Here is an 18,083-nt window from a genome sequence, read left to right as displayed (position 1 = left end):
TAATGTGCTCCAGGACTAGATGAACCAGTGAACTTGTGAAAAAGAAAGATTTAGGATATAGAAGAGAGCCACCAATCGGTCCAATCATTTAAATTCCCATATAGTTTTAATGGCACATGTTAGACAATTTCCAACATAACTATTCAGTCATTACTTACATATTTTCATAACCATTACCATCATTCTGCTATATGTGATATATGTTTTCGTTTGTAGGTGTGAATGACTTCAGCTACCTGCACACCAACTGTTTTGAGGCGAGAGTGTCATTGTCCTGTGATAAGTTCCTCATGATAGTGAGCTGCCTATAAAGTGGGAGAACAATAAATCTCTCCTAATCTACAAGGAGCAGGTACAACAAATACACCAAAAATCCCAGCAACCACTGAACATTTGTTCAGTCTTAACATACTTGTGCCAAAAATGCAATAGCAATCTGTGCATATGACAGTACCCAGTGGTATCAAAAGGAGTGATTAGGGACAAAGACACTGAAGCCGGTATTGTGGATGCCATCATTAAAGTGGATGATCGACCACAATATCAGATCAGCTAATGCCATTCAGAATGACTAAAAGGGACAGTTCACCCAAAATTTTAAATTCTCTCATCATTTACTCACCCTCATGCCATCCCAGATGTGTATGACTTTCTTCTGCTGAACACAAATGAAGATTTTTAGAAGAACCTCTCAGCTCTGAAGGTCCATGCAATGCAAGTGAATGGTGGTCAGAACTTTGAAGCTCCAAAAAGGACAAAGGCAGCAGAAAAGTAATCGATATGACTCCAGTGGTTAAATCCATATCTTCAGAAGTGATCTGATAGGTGTGGGTGAGAAACAGATCAATGTTTAAGTCCTTTTTTTACTATAAATTCTCCCTGACCAGTAGGAGGCAATATGCACAAAGAATGCAAATCACCAAAAACAATGTGAAAGTGGAGATTTAAAAAAAAATAAATAAATAAAATAAATAATTGCTCAGTTTCCCACCCACACCTATAATAAATCACTCAAACACATTAAACCACCGGAGTCATATGGTTACTTTTATGCTGCCTTTGTGCTTTAAAGTTTGTCATAATTCACTTGCATTTTATGGACCTACAGAGCTGAAATCTTCAAAAAAATCTTTTTTCTGCAGAAGTCATGAACATCTTGTAATGACATGCCAATTCAGGAGCTTGAGATGAACCCAGATGCGGGAGTTTATTATACTGGACACAGGGAAAGCAGGTAAGCAAGCGAGGTAAGTATTTAGGTACAGTACGGAGTCTTTGAAGACAGTCTGATAAAACAGTGAACCAAGGCAGAAGGCACAAATCCATAAATGGTAACTTCCAAAATTAACACGTGCCCAAACAGGTAACTTCAGCTTCAGACAGGGTCACCGGTGAGTCACGTTCATAAACAGAGGAGCAGGTTAGTATCAAACACAAAGTAATTTCAGAGCTCTCAAAGTCACATTTCCTGAGCATTCAGAGAGGCTCGTAGTATAACAGGTAAGTTTCAAACAGATAAGTAGATATGCAGTAAACTCGGGTTTCAGTGTCACTTATCTTGCACAGACCGTAGACAAACAGGTGAGATTAACACAGGTGAGTAGAAAAGCCGTGTTCTCAGAGTCAATTTTCATGTATCTCCAGAACAGATTGTTGACAATCAGGTAAGTAATAAACAGAAAAGCAGTATTCCACTGTGGCAGCGCAAATGGGAAGTCCAAGGTAGCTACAACAAGGCCAGGCGCTGACTGAGTGTGAGAGTGAGACTTAAGTGCAAGTCTTAATGAGGTGATGATAAGCTGCAGGCGTGGGTGATTCAAACTCGGGCGAGTGAGAGGGATGACTGATGGTGAGGGAGAGCCCAGTGTGCTCGTGACACATCTGGGATGGAATGAAGGTGAGTAAATGAAGAGAGAATTTTCATTTTTGAGTGAACTATTCCTGCTTACAGGCAGGCAAAAAATAACTCTGAATAAAAAAAGCATCTAAAAACTTCTTGTCTATTTGAGGCATACATTATGCCAGGGGTGGGGAACATCAGGGCTCAGGGACAAATAAGGCCCGCGAGACCATTTAACCAATTTGACAAGTAATTCCATTACTGTAAAAAAATAAATAAAAAAATGTAAATGATTAAAAATAATTAAAAATAATAACAACGCAAAATATTGTATAATAGTAAGAACTTTAAAAATAATAATAATAATTCTTGGTGCGTAAGCACGAAACAAAATGCGCAAGTTAATTTCAACTTACAATCAGAAATGATAAGCGACTGTATGGCCCACCAATCATTTTGTAAATACTCGAAATGCCCTTAATAAGAAAAAGGTCTCCTACCCCTGCATTATGCTACCGTTCATTCATCACTTTTTTATATTCCCATTTTGTGAGTCTCTTTGTGGTGTAAAGCATCTGCCAAATGCATTAATGCAGATGTTTTGTCTTATGATTTCAGCTTTTGATGGGGATAATTGGCAGTGTTGTATCCATTTGAATATGATGTCACAGTGACTGCAGAGGGATATCACCCAGTTACTCAAAGCTGCAAGGTCAAGTACGAGCATTACCCCACTCTCTGTGATTTCACTCTCACCAAGATGCCAAAACAGCGTTTGCAAAAGACCCTGGGCAAAATCCCCAAAGACCCGCAGCTCTGCCTGTGCCAACTGCGCATACGCAAACTGCGTTCCAGCACTAAATTATTAATTGACGCAGGGTGTCACAACAATGCGGGGCCAGGGGAGCCCACTGCTAGACTGACTTTTAACCTCTGAAAAGTTCAAATTAAATTTGTTGATAAAAATAGGTCATGTAATAACATTTGATTTGAACATGAAATAAATGGAATGCTTTTCTTAATGCTTTTCTTTGATTCTGGGTCATTCTAAAAAAAAAAAAAAAGGTCTTTTCGACTTACAAAATATTGAAATTTTCTGAAACAATTGTATTATTTATTTTTATTTTCACGACTGAAGCAAGAGTTGTAACACCAGTGACAAATTCTCTTAAAAGATACATTTTCTTAGATGGTGTCAATAGCATCACAAAACATTCAGTTCTCTGAGATGAAGGGAACGAGACATTGCTGTAAGCACTATGGGGAGTCCTTCTTAGAGGACCTTGTTGAAACCCTTATTCAATCACACCAATCCTGTGATTGGCAATGGTGTCTGAGCCCCGCCCCTTCGGGTGCACAGTTGGCCTATATAAGCCTGCACTCAGTCACTATTTCTTCAGAATTTTCTGAATGAGGGACAAGAGTGAGTCACTCCTTTCGATTCAGTTTGCTCAACATTGCTGTAAGCACTATGGGGAACGATATCCCATCACGCCGCACTATGTGACATTACACTCCCAGAGTTATAACACTTAATAAATATATTCATAAGGAGTCACATGCCAATGACTTATAAGTCACAATAAAGTGTATATGAATAGTCCCACGTAGTCTGGGATCTATATGAACCATATAAATATACACAGTATGGATTATTAACCTTCTCACAACAAGGTTGGGAAAGTAGGTTTTATTTCTTATGAGAGTGTTTATGACTTAAAAAGAAACAGTTCAACAGCATATAGATAATTAGGTGGCTGTGTTGATTATAGTCGGTAGCCCACCCGTAATAAGGGCTTGGGCTCACTCATTTGAAAGTAGCGCTCTATACAGAGATGACTTGTGTGGAGATAGACGTCACATCCAGGTTATAAAACCTTGCGAACGTGTTTTGTGAGGACCATCCTGCTGCCAAACATATGCCCTGTAAGGACACACTATTTGTCCACACACGTGAAAAGGCCATGCCTCTGGTTGAATGTGCTTTGATGCCAATAGGGCAATTCATGCCCTGTAATTCATAAGCGATCCAGCAAAAGAGCCTTTGTTTGGAGTCGGCCATTCCTTTTGTGCGTCCGCCATAACAAATAAAGAGCTGATCCGACAGCCTAAACAGACGGGTACGCTCACCATATGTATGCAATGCCCTCACCGGGCATAACATATTCATAGATTGCTCTTCATCTGAATTAAATGGTGGGGGAAAGAAGGCTTGCAAACGAACCACCTGAGCCCTGAAGGGCATTGATAAAACCTTAGGCCTTAGGATAAAAACCCTTTTTTAGGTTTAATGGTGGCTTTTGGCAGATCTGGACACTCCAGGCATGAGATGTCAGTTGACAGTGCCTGCATATCACCCACCTGTTTAAATAAGGCCAAAGCCAATAGGAGTGCAGTCTTTAAGGAAAGCACCCGCAGCTCAAAAGATTCCAGTGGCTCGAACGGGGAGTTTGTGAGTGCCTGCAGCACCAGATTCAAGTCCCAATTCGGCACCATAGCAGGGCAAGGGGGATTCAAACGCCTCGCTCCCCTAAGGAACTTTTATGACTGGATTATGTTTGCCTATCGAAGAGCCAGCCTCCAGAGCATGGTATGCTGAGATAGTCGCTACATAAACCTTGAGCGTTGACAGGGTAAGACCAGCATCCAGCCACTCTTTAAGGAATGTCAAAATCTCAGCTATGGGGCAATTCACCATGTCTTTACGACATGAAGAGCACCAATTTTCAAACATGTGCCATTTAAGTGCATAGAGGTGTCTCGTGGACAGTGCTCTAACCTGTAAAATGGTATTCATCACCAACTGAGCCAATTCTGGCTTGTCCGATGTGCTCCATTCAGGGGCCACACATGTAGATTCCACAGCTCTGGCTGGGGATGCCAAATCGTGCCATGTGCTTGAGAGAAAAGGTCTCTCCTCAGCGGAATTTCCCATGGAGGGTCATCTAGTATTTCTATCATCTCCGGAAACCAGGACTGATTGGGCCATTTCGGCACAATTAACAGAACTGTTTCCATGTCCTCTCGGACTTTGCTGATGACAAAATGAATGAGGCGCACTGGGGGAAACACATACTTGCGTTTCACCGGCCATTTGTTAGCCAGTGCATCCATGCCCAGCTGGGCTTGGGACATGGAGTACAAGAGGGGACAGTAGGTGTTCTCCGTGGAGGCAAATAGGTCAACTTCCGCTTTGCCGAATATTTCCCAAATCCTCATCACTGTCTGAAGATGAAGTCTCCATTCCCCTAGTAATACTCCCTGGTGTGACAACAGATCCGCTCCGAAATTCAGATGGCCCAGGACATGTGTCACACACAGTGAGAGGAGATGACGCCTGCTCCATTAATTGTGGCGATCAGAGTCCACTACAACAGTAGTGGAGATTTATGTACACCACTTCTGTTGTGTTGTCTGAACAATCAGAACGTGGTGATTCACAATGTCGGAATGAAAAGCTCTCAAAGTTAGAAAGACAGCCAGTAATTCTAGGCGGTTGATGTGACAAGCCCGTTTCACACCTGTCCAGCTGCCGAAAGTCGGGCATCCATCACATACCGCGCCCCAACCTGTGTTGGATGCATCTGTGGTCACCACTTTTCTTCTGAACATTTGACCCAGCAAAACACCCTGTTGGTAGAAGACCATCGCTGTCCATGGTGCTAGAGCAGAAAGATAGCAGGGAGTCACCACAATGCGAATGTGCCCGAGGCTCCAGGCGTGATGTGGAACATGTTGCTTGAGTCAGCACTGGAGAGGTCTCTTGTGTAACAGACCTAACGGTATGATGGTGGATGCTGCCACCATAAAACCCAGTATTCTCTGAAATAACTTCAGTGGCAATGTTTTCCCCAGTTTAAACTGAGACAGACACCGAAGAATGGCCTGTACACGCTCGTTCGTGAGGTGCGCGCGCATGCTCACCGAGTCGAGACAAACCCCTAAAAAGGAGATTAACTAGCTGGGAAAAAGTGTGCTTATTGATTCACTCACTATGGGAGATAAAGCGCCGCTCACCATAGGGAAGCAGTTAAGCATAATGTGTGGGGTGTATGATACATGAAGAGGAAATGGCCCTTTTTCTAAGAATGTGTGAGCGTCCCATGTTTGTGCAATGGGCGCTTTTTCTCTTTTATGAGAACAATCTTTGTTTGAGTAATACACACAGAAGCAACATTTGAACAATGTCCCGTTCCCAATGAACAGTATTGGGGAAGAGGGGAGAAACACTGTGTGCCTCAAATCAAGACTTCTTTGGCTATGGGCCATGAATAATGGCAAGCTCTAAGCTCCTCTTCATGGGGCTGGGCATGTCAGGATCTTTTCTGCTGCCCGGCCAGGGTTTTTCCATCGGCACGTTTTTCGCGCTGAGGCTGCGGGTGCTTACACTTGGGCTACAGTTTGCGTGGCTTCACTGATGGCTCAGTAGTAGCTTTTGGCTGTGCTGGGGCAGCGAGAGATGGATTCTTTGCCAGGCGCTGACCGGAATTAGATCGGGAGCGTGCTGGCAAAGAGGAAAAAGACACGTATCATGCAAGCAGCTCTTTAGTTAATATTGTATATATAAAACTCCAGCCGGAGCACTGTGGGAAGCAGGTAGAAGTTTCGCTAAAGCGCCGCGCTGATCAATGACGAGTGTCTGAATCGAAGAACCCGTTCACCTAGAGCATCTTCGATGGTGATGTGGAGAACTTTTCACCGGAACACACAGGGGAGCAGAAAGCCTCTTGGTGCAGGCGCTGAGCACAGGAGAAGAGTTGTCCTGTTCGCATCTTGCTGAGAAGTTCCGTCCGCTGTAAGTGTATATCGATGGCGAAGCAGAAGGGTTCCAAGACGAAGACTAAGTTCGTAGTCTTGAAGGAAGACAATTATAAAGAAATGGTGACTGAGCTCTTATATAGGCCAACTGCGCGCCCGCAGGGGTTGGGCTCAGACACCATTGCCAATCACAGGATTGGCGTGATGAATAAGGGTTTCAACAAGGTCGTCTAAGAAGGAATCTCCATAGTGCTTACAGCAATGTCGAGTGAACTGAATCGAAAGGGAACATACACCACTGATCAGACTAAAATCAATAAAGCATAAAATTAAAACATGTTTTTTTTTTTTACAATAAAAATCTTTCACATTAACTTTTACATTAAACTATGTAACATCAATAACATATTTAAATGAACCATATTAAAAAATAAAAACATTTAAAATGTAAATTACAAACTTTAACATTGTGGGGAAAATGCACATTTTAGAGGGCTCTTCTTCCTCTGAACTTTGACCTTGGAACTGTATTTTTAAAAAGTTTTTCAAACTACACCTATGGCATAAAATCAAGGGGCACACATTCTTTTTAAATTATTTTAATTATTAATTACTTATTTTGTTTTGCTTTTAAGCACACTTGTTAGACGTTGCACTAATGCTTGACCTGAGAAAACAAAATGAGTAAAAAATAAACACATAAATAACTGTAAATGTCATAGAAGTTGTGTACCAGATGAAGGGGACATGCAAAATGGTTTCTTCATGCAATCGGCAAATTCAAATATATTTTCTAAACAAAATTTTTTTTTTTTTAAATATAATCAAACCATTTCATATTATTTAATAAAAGGGTAGGTTATATAATGATGCCTTTTCAAATTATTTTTTTTTTTTTTTTTTTTTTTTTTTTCCACAATTTTAACTCTTTTTCACTTCTGAAAAATCAAAGTACATGGTTGTCACCTTATTTTTAATAATGACCCTTCTACGAACGGAACAGTCTCCGTTTAACCTGTGACTGTCAGCAGATGGCGCTGCGATGCTTTTGGGAAACGTTTTTTTTTTTTATTTTTTATTTATTTTTTTTTAGATTTCACGTTAAGTGTACAAAAGCTGTAGAAAACGAATAGAAATAAAATTCTGAGTATGCTGAATGTATTGTGCATTTTTAAATACCTGTGGGGTATTCTCAATGTGTAGTTATAAGCAGTGGTGGAAATGGCCGAGATTCACTGGGGGGGACTTGTTAGCCGAGGATGCATTAAATTGACTGAAAATAATTGAAAAATTACAGTAACACGTTTATAATGTTACAATTGACTCTTTCTTTTAAAATAAATGATGTTTTCTTCAAACTTTCCGTTTATCCAGGAATCCTCTACTTGTAGCAATGCAACCGTTGGCATATTCTGTTAATTACAGCTGCTTTAGGACCTGTGAGGAGTCTGTTTCTCAAATTAGAGACTCTGATGTATTCTCTTTGTTGTGCATCTGGGTTGTCCACTTATCTCTCTGTTCCAGTTTGATCAAGTTTATTTTAGTCTTTCAAAACAGAAGTGCATGGATGGAATAGCCTTCATCTCTCAAAAGAACAGTAGATTGATGAATTTGAGGAGAAATTGTTTCTTTTTGGTCATTTTTAAAACTGAAATTTGACTTGCAAGTGTAAAGTAACTTTACTGTTCAGTAACTAAAAAAATGCAATACCTCAGCTGCAAAAATACACTATATTGCGATTTCCACACTTCATTAAGTAACACAACCATTTTAACCGTTCTAACAAAAATAAATTTTACTTCGGTAATAAGTTAACTAATTAAAAGATTTCTTAAGGATTATGTGACACATTATTTACTTGGTAGACTGGAATAATGGCAGCTGAAAATGGAGCTTTTTATTATAAATGTAAAAAAAAAAAAATAATAAAACAGCCTATTTCAGATGATATAGATTATATATCTGTAATCTAACCACATTACACTTGAGAAATGAAAATTCTTGGTCGAAACTGAACATTCTGAACACATTTTTTTCTTTTTGTTCATATTTTTTTTTTTTTGCCAAATCTACTGGATATTTCTCTTCATTTTAATGAATGGGCATTTGCTGTCAGCCATACTAAACCACGCCCCCCCAGCATTGCGCATGTGTGTATCAAGACTGCAGAACACATTCTCGCAGAAGAATACCAATGCAAACGGTTCAGCAATTATTTGTGCATTAAATTACACATACACTTATGTACTTGTGGATGGTATTCTGAGCAAAGAAAACCGTATATTTGTGCAGTCTTCTGGTGCGTGGATTTGTAAATTGAGCGAGTGTGGATCTGTTGAGTGCATGTGTGGATCTGTTGAGTGCATGTGAGGATCTCATTTGTTGAGTGCATGTGTGGATCTCATCTGTTGAGTGCATGTGAGGATCTGTTGAGTGCATGTGTGGATCTCTTGAGTGCATGTGTGGATCTCATTTGTTGAGTGCATGTGTGGATCTCATCTGTTGAGTGCATGTGTGGATCTCATCTGTTGAGTGCATGTGTGGATCTCATCTGTTGAGTGCATGTGTGGATCTCATCTGTTGAGTGCATGTGTGGATCTGTTTAGTGCATGTGAGGATCTGTTGAGTGCATGAGAGGATCTGTTGAGTGCATGTGTGGATCTGTTGAGTGCATGAGAGGATCTGTTGAGTGCATGTGTGGATCTGTTGAGTGCATGTGTGGATCTGTTGAGTGCATGTGTGGATCGGTTGTCCGTGGATTCCCGTGTGCATTTGTCTATCTGTTGCGTGAATGTGTTTTGGCCTCTCACATAGTCAACACTGCGCAACCAAAGACACAGAAGATCCCACGCATTTATGTGTGGAACCTGCAAAGCTTTCATAGGCTATTTAGTGGAGAAAAGATAGCAATACTTTTAATCCCCTAACAAATGTTGCCAGTTTGAACAGGAACGCCGTTCCCCCACAAAATTCACTGAGGGAACTCCATTCCTAAAATTGACCCCATTTACTTACTTAATACTCATTCCTAGTCTTGTTGTGAACAATTCATCTGTGCATGTTATTTCATAGAAAAAAAATGCTTGTCTTTGTACTTTTCCGTCAAGATGTAAGATGCTGAAATTACTTTTCCTTCACCAAGCACTCTTATTTATTATTTACTGATTAGGCAATACAGGTTTTAGAATGCATTATATAAATTTTTTTCATATTATTGAACATAAGCCATTTTGCAACTGAACTCGTTAATTCTGTCTGAAATTTATTTATTATAAGGGATTTTCTAAGGACCTGTCAGTGTACACATGCATCAGATGGACGAGTTTGGAACGTCTCATTTTGTTGTGTAGCATCATAAACAGCATTTTTGAATTCTGTGTTAAGTTAAACTTAGTTTAAAACTTAGAAAAGCACCCTACATTCAGGTCCAGTTGTGTTTAAACGCAAGAGTGTGTCCTCATCTTGTGCTATCTGCTGTAAGTGTGGTTTATTGTCTGTACAGCTGGAGCTGCGCTTACTGTCCCCTGCTGACTGAGACTCATAAAAACATGAAGGTGAACATTCCTTGTTACGGTCCAGGGGCATGATTCATTGCTTTAGTTTTTTTTACGTGTTATGCTTTTATAATTAATTGCCCAAAATGAATGTGTTAAATCGATAGGCCTACTTTTAAGACTTATTTATTTAAATGACTTTTATTATGATTAGCTAAAATCTTCACATGTGAAATGAGGACCATAACAATTGCAAACAGTGTTGAATAGACATTGATATGTAAATGTGAGTGGTCATATGTTAATGTGCTCCTGGTTGTGACATCAAAATCATGAAGATTTCAAAACGTGCCATTTTCGCAGCTTAGTTTCTTTAAATGGTCTGGGTGGATTGGGGAGGGAGCTTAGCATTGTGCATGTTAGTCTACATTGAACTCTTATTTAAAAATAACAAGGTTAAGTAGATTTTCCATGATATGCTCCCTTTTATAAGGTTACAATTTATGATGCACTGAAACCCAAGAGTATTGGTTTCTGACTTGGTTTAAAGTAAATAATTGAGTAAACATCCTTCCCATGCGAAGTTGTTTGTGTATATGCACTTAGTAAAGTATGGGAGGCACATTTTGGAGGTCAGTAGATTTCACAGAGTAAACCCTGGAGATCACATGCCTTATTGAGAACCCTCTCCTTCCCGTCTCCCAGCAGTGGGATGTTTCTCCTACTAGAACAAAAATAATGCACTCCTCTCCTATTAACTCCCCTTCTGATGTGCCACAGTGTGAGAACATGTAAATGTAACATGTCGGATAATCTCTTTAAAAGTGATGTTTTCGTAGAAATTCACCCAAATATTTTAATTCGGTACATTCTGACACCATATGTCTTTCAAAACCCAAGTGACTTTCTTCCGTGGAACACGAAAGGAGTTACTCATAGCAGAATGTCCAAATGTCTCTTTTCCATATAATGAAAGTGAATGGTCAAGCAAGAACTTCAGTTTCAGCCTGTTCCTCAAACAAAGCTCTTGTACGACTTCAGAAGACTTGGAATATAGTGATCAAGTTATATGGACAACTTTTGTGATGCTCTGTGGTGCTTTTTTGTGCTTTTTGGAGCTTGACAGCCCCTGGTACCCATCCACTTTCAGTGTATAGAAGAGAGCAGCTCAGACATTCTATTAAATAACTCTTTTTGTGTTAAGGGGCAGTCACATTTACCTTTTGCACAGCAAAATTCTGTGGGCGACAGTCATTTCAGTGGGAATTCACACGAAAGTGAATTTCGTGCAATGAACTTCCAGTGGTGAAGAATTTCCCCTCGTGGATTTTGCGTGGAGTTCGTGTTTGGTGACCAATAGGAAGTTGCTTGGTTTGGCGGTGACCTCTGTGTGGGTGGTGCTTCGTACACAGCTACACTGAATATTTACAATGGACAAGATATTATTTTAGTGACGAGTTTATTTTTAACTTTAATCTCCCAGAGTATAAAGTGCAGAAATAAAAAGAGACCGCTCTGCAATTTTTTTTTTTTTTTTTTTTTTTTTGCTGGTTTCACATGCGCTCAATATCCACTAAATTTCACCTTGCAAAGTAAATGACCGCGCCTTTACCCAGAACAAAGAAAGCCAGTTTTAAAACAATAAGGGTTAGTACAGGATGGCAAAATGTTCATTTTTGGGGCATCTATCCCTTTAATTTGTAAACACCACCACAAACAGAGACAAAGCTAAACCAATTGTTCCTTTAATTTCAGTTTTCTGATTTTATCAGAGACATTTGATCAGTATCTTTGGAAAAATGTGTGTGGGTGTCCATCACATTGGACCCTTCAGGCCAAGTTTAAGATTTAAGTCCCTGGAGCAGTGTCCAGTTTAGAATTGCTGTTTTCAATAGGCTGAGATTTTGTTACTGTTGGCCAGACTTGAAAAAGATGTCAGGCTGGAAAAGAGTAACCCCTGTGCCCTTTTGTCTCAGCTAGGTTGAAGCTCTGCAGAAGAAGATAGCCGAGTTAGCCCATCAGTTGCGCTTTGAGATCTCTGTGAATGCCAAAGAGAAGGGCTGGTCAGAGAAAACATGCAGGCATGATTGTGTGTGCCAACTACTGTATCTTGGGTTAAAGGTGCACGCAGTAATTTTTTCCTCATTTAAAAAGTTTTACTTTAGAAATTAACAGTCATTTTGAAACATGTAAAATCATGAGCACTCACATGAGATGAGGTCTCTAGTCATATCAGTAACCGAATAAAAGCTATTTTATTCTACATGGGGCAGGGGCACCCTCATGGGGGCGGTCATGTTTGAATCACATTGAATCACTGCTGAATATTATTCACTTAATATCAGTAACCAGCCTGTTATTGGACACTTTCATTCAGGGATTAAATTAATCATGACTGACTGTGAATAGTGGATGTCTGCGTCAGTAACTAAAAACTATTGCGTTTGAATGATGCTGTATCCACGTTCAAGATTTTTTTTTAAATAAATGCTGAGTGCACCTTTAGAGTCTTAAGTCTAAGATAAAGATCTCCAAGAATTAGGAATCCAATTTCCCAGCCAAAAAAAAAAGAAAAAAAAAAAAAGAGGAAAATAAGCATTTTTGTTTTGTTTTGCAATAAAAAAATATATATATATATATACGAACATCCTTAATACAGGATATATTTACTTGGTAAGTAAAACTGTATAATATATAAGACTTCTTTTCAGAGAATATATATAGAATATATAATTTGTTCCTACCTTAAAGGCAAGTAGTTTGTCTTGTGTTTGAGCATTAGATGCTTAAAATGTAATAAGGTTAATGCATACCTGGAAAAAAACAACTGCCGATATGGTTGGAAAAATAACATTTATTCAAGAAATATTCTCTATAAAAAAAGGTTTGATATCTCGTATAATTTTGCTTCTCATGTAAATGTGTCTCGTTTTAAGGATGTTTAGATATTTTTACTGGATTTGCATTTTTGTATTATTATTTCTTTAACTAAGCAAAGATTGAATTGTTTGTTCGATTCACATTCCTCCCACTGGCATGGTCAAAAGCGGTATTTTCAATTCCTCTGCAATACTAAACTTATGAGCAACCCATTGTGTTCCTACAATTGTATCTACAGGTTCCACTTTTAGAAGAATCTGAAACTACTGTGTCTAAGCTGTTTGTTCGTGATAACTGCCACCCATTCAAGGCCAGTTTGACAAGGGTACAGCTGCCCATGTGAGTGTGTCTGTCTCTGGCCTTGCGAAGCCTCAGTCCCTAAATGGATCTTGCCTGTTTCTCTTGGCATCATTAACCTGCTCATCACTTGCTTGGTTTTTAATGGGATAATTCAAGGTCAGCCTAATGTTCAGCCATGATTTCTCCTGGAGTGCTTGGAGACGTCTGGTTTATATTATGATGGATTAACGTTTCTTTAAAAGTAATAATAATAATAATAACCAAATAACCTTGCTCAACTGAATAGTTGGTAGGTCCATAGGGCTTTTACTATAGTTTGGTGGTATTGCACTTTGGGTTTTGTAAATGCCTCATGAATAAAAGTTTTGTGATATTCTTTGCAAGCTAAGGTAGTGTGTTGGATTTTATTTTTAATTTTTTTCCCTAACTTTGCCTTCAGACCAGAATTGAGTCAGTATTTACCTGTGTACCCTTTGTAAGTGTGAACTTCATGAAAACTTTCTGGCTCTTGTGTCAAGGGCTGACAGTTATTAAAGCCTTCTCCCTCTAAGGCAAGAGCTCCAGTCCAATCTTTCATCCTCCCTCCTTCAGTTAAACCTGTGTTTCTTTACCTGGGACTTTTCCATGAGTAAAATTAGCAGACATAATCATGCCTGGACTCTAAGCATTTATTTCATGTCGGGGAAACTAGCATTCTTATTAGACCATTTGAGATGTATGGCACCTATTGTTTCCATGGTTTTCATATTATCATTATTCCTCAATTGGAGTCTACGACAGCCCCTAGAACCATACAGAAAATGGTGAAATTTGGCACACTGATTGGAGTGGTCATGAATAGTCCTCTGACCAAGTTTGGGGTCTTTCAGGCATACTCTGTAGGGCCACCATCAGTTCAAAAATTCACTGTTGTTCTGGTTATAACTTTTAAACCCTTTGGTCTAGAAAAAAAATTCTTCTTCCTCTGATTACTCTCCTAATGGGGACTGTAATGTACCTCTTCCATTAAAACGCCTACTACACTGGCCGCAGTTTTAGATTATTGTGTTATTCGTTTTTTGTTTTCTTTACTCCTATACATTTTGTCCGATTTGCACCAAAAATGGCCCAGATAATCTACAGAAATGACTGAACAGAATTTAGATTTTCTCGCCAACACTTTGGTCTATTAAAACAAAACTTGGTATGATTCAGTAGGACCATGATATAAGAGAACATACTGTACCAAATTTGGGGACAGCGCCACCAACAGGTCAAAAAATAAATAAATCTATTTTTACCTGTAACTCTTGAATCGTTTGGTCTGAAATCAGGAACTATGTGTGTTTGGATTCCTTGGGCCATCCGGAATCTGATGATATTGTATCTTTGCAATGCTTCAGTGTATCTTAATGAAACTCGGTATGACAGCACCACCTATAGGTCAAAATAAATCTACAAAATAAATCTACATATGCTTATACTGTAATTTTTCAATAATTTTTCCTAGAAACTTTGTCCAATCTTCCCCATTTGCTCAGATGATTTTCAGACCAAGCCGCAGATGAATGACTGAAAAGATTTTTGATTTTCGCTATGTTTCCAAAGTTAAGCCAATACAAAGTTAACTGTGGTGACCATTGTGCTTGGCTGTGATGACTCTCATCTTGGAATGTTCCTTTGGCGACTATCAACCTTGTGGCAGTGTGTTGCAGTGGATTGTGCGCTGGACTTGTGATCACAAGGGTACTGGTTTGAACCCTTACTGGGGTGACTTGTGAAGTAGTTTTGTTGTTTACATCATATCCACTCTGTATGCTCTTTGGGTCATGCTAAGTGTAGTGCACGTGCTGCCATTTCGGTTCTTGGTCCCCTATTGCTGCTTGCAGCTATATTGTTTTGCTTGTCAGCCTTTTTCAGTTTATCACTGTTTTTCCAGATCTTCGCTCTGAGACAACTTGAACCATCAAAGTTCCAGAAGTATGTGACCCACTTCATCAGAGGAATATTTCTAGTGATGATTCCTACAGCCGCAACAGTTCTGTCTGTAAGTGGCCCAGCCCTGTGAAACCCATTCAACCTTTATCTGCTCTGATCTGTGTGGATAACTTAATGTAAAGTGTATGAAGGTCTACATCATGTCTCAACATGTATGACATAACATATGACAGAAATAGAACACCATTCAGGTTTTCAAGCCATGCTGTTTTGAAAAGAAAAGACAATAGAGGCATGCAACTTTTGGGTCTGTCTGTACCTAGATGCAGATATGCCCCTTATTGCCCTCTGCTTCAAGGCTTTTGATCATGTTAGAAAAGGGGGTTAAAAAGAGGGTTCCAAAGGACAGAGATGTTTTTCAGATTCTCTGTGATATCTCCAGGACGTGCACAAATCTACGTCACATACTTATCTACATGTAGTTATCATAACCATATTTGTGTTATGTCTCCAGTTCTTCTTACGTAAGACCAATAAATGAGAAATCTCTTCAGGATGTTGGATCTGAGAATGCTTTATAAAAGACAGCACACCAAATTCAATCAAAATTGTAGTCCATGTCTCTCTCTACTGGCTCAGCTCGAGCTGTGTTGGATTGGGTCATAACCTGCTCATGAAGCCCCCTCGCATTCGGATTGTCTGCCAAACCCAGCTGACACGCTTTGACTCTGACACTCCATACAAGGACATTGTTGCTGCCTTTGTGGCCAAATACATCAAATAGATTGATGTGAGAGAGGCATCTTAGAGCATTAGCTTGTCAAAAATGTTTTATGTGGTCCAAACATGGATTTCTTTAGATGGGGTGCAAAATTCATCCAACATGACACTGTCAACAGAGATGTATGGCAACACAGAGTACAGCCTTTCTGTCTAAAATCTTCTGTAATATAAAGTTTAATATATTGATGTAAGAAATAATTTGTAACGAGATGCTTCCAAAGGGTAACACAATGATTTTAAGGATATAACAAATTAAAACTATGAGAAACTGTTGTTTTTGCAGTCTCCTTTTCTTTACGTGTCTGTTGCTTAGCTGATTTCTTCCTTTTGTTGACATATAATATCTTTCTGCAAACACACTTAATTCCATTCACATTCCATTTGTTCCAAACCCATATTTTTTATTTCTTTTTTTTTCCTGTGGAAGACAAAAAGGAGATGTGGCAGAATGAAAGCTTCAGTCCCCATTCACTTTAATTGTATGGAAAAAATAAAATACATTGAAAGTGAATATTGACTGAGGGCAGCTAATATTTTGTAACAAGATATTTTTTGTATTCCACTACAGAAAAAAATCAAATGCGTTTGGAACAACATATGGCCGAGTAAATCATGTACACAATGTTTATTTTTGAGTGGATTTGATTAAACAGATGTAGGCTGCTTTTTAAAAGATTGCATAAGCTAGAAGTTTTTCTTTTCTTTCTTTTTTTTTTCTTTTCTCCCCAATTTGGAATGCCCAATTCCCAATGCACTCTAAGTCCTTGTGGTGGCATAGTGACTTGCCTCAATCTGGGTGGCAGAGGACGAATCTCAGTTGCCTCTGCATCTAAGACCATCAATCTGCGCATCTTATCACGTGGCTTGTTGAGCGTGTTACCACGGAGACATAGCGCACGTGGAGGCTTCACGCTCTTTTTGTGCCATCCACGCACAACTCACCACGTGCCCCACTGAGAGCGAGAACCACATTATAGCAACCACGCGTTCAAGTGTTCAAGTGGTTTTTTTATTGTCGTTCAACCATATACAGTTAGTACAGTACACAGCGAAATGAGACAACGTTCCTCCAGGACCATGGTGCTACATAAAACAACATAGGACAAACACAGACCCACATGAGACTACACAGACTGAATAAGACCTACACATTCCTACATAAAGTGCACGTGCAAACGTGTGCAAAAAGTACAGGACAGTACAATAATTACTAAAAAGGAAACAGGACAATAGGCACAGTAAGAGACAGTGAGAGACAGTGCAGCGCCGGCCAGTACACATTTCTAATCTGAGTAGTGCAAAAAGATGACACTTTCTAAAAATGCCAGATGTAATATGAAATATTGAGGTAGCAGCCAGGTATAAAGTGACAATGAATTAAGTGCAACTCTGGACATGTGCAGAAGTTGGATGGTGTACAGGTGTGTGTGTGTGTGTGTGTGTGTGTGTGTGTGTGTGTGTGTGTGTGTGTCAGTCCAGTCTCTGAGTATTGAGGAGTCTGATGGCTTGGGGGAAGAAGCTGTTACACAGTCTGGCCGTGAGGGCCCGAATGCTTCGGTACCTCTTGCCAGATGGCAGGAGGGTGAAGAGTTTGTGTGAGGGGTGTGTGGGGTCATCCACAATGCTGGTTGCTTTGCAGATGCAGCGTGTGGTGTAAATGTCTTTGATGGAGGGAAGAGAGACCCCGATGATCTTCTCAGCTGTCCTCACTATCCTCAGCAGGGCTTTGCGGTCCAAAACGGTGCAAGTCCCAAACCAGGCAGTGATGCAGCTGCTCAGGATGCTCTCAACAGTCCCTCTATAGAATGTGGTGAGGATGGGGGGTGGGAGATGTGCTTTTCTCAGCCTTCGAAGAAAGTAGAGACCCTGCTGGGCTTTTTTGGTCATGGAGCTGGTGTTGAGTGACCAGGTGAGGTTCTCCTCCAGGTGAACACCAAGGAATCTGGTGCTCCTGACGATCTCCACAGAGGAGCCGTCGATGTTCAGTGGAGAGTGGTCACTCTGTGCTCTCCTGAAGTCAACAACCATCTCTTTTGTTTTGTCCACATTCAGAGACAGGTTGTTGGCTCTGCACCAGTCCGTCAGCCGCTGCACTTCCTCTCTGTATGCTG

General features: G+C 39.8%; 2 pseudogenes; both read left to right on the top strand.

Moving 5' to 3' along the window:
• LOC127417552 (probable carboxypeptidase X1) overlaps positions 1 to 2,777 on the top strand; it is a 29,920-nt pseudogene extending 27,143 nt beyond the window's left edge.
• A 1,353-nt stretch (positions 2,778 to 4,130) lies between these two features.
• On the top strand, positions 4,131 to 15,973 carry LOC127417551 (cytochrome c oxidase assembly protein COX18, mitochondrial-like; annotated as a pseudogene).
• Positions 15,974 to 18,083: the final 2,110 nt, after the last annotated feature.

The sequence above is a fragment of the Myxocyprinus asiaticus genome, chromosome 27 (assembly GCF_019703515.2).
Source record: "Myxocyprinus asiaticus isolate MX2 ecotype Aquarium Trade chromosome 27, UBuf_Myxa_2, whole genome shotgun sequence".
Lineage (NCBI taxonomy): Eukaryota > Metazoa > Chordata > Actinopteri > Cypriniformes > Catostomidae > Myxocyprinus > Myxocyprinus asiaticus.
This window is presented reverse-complemented; position numbering and strand designations above follow the sequence as displayed.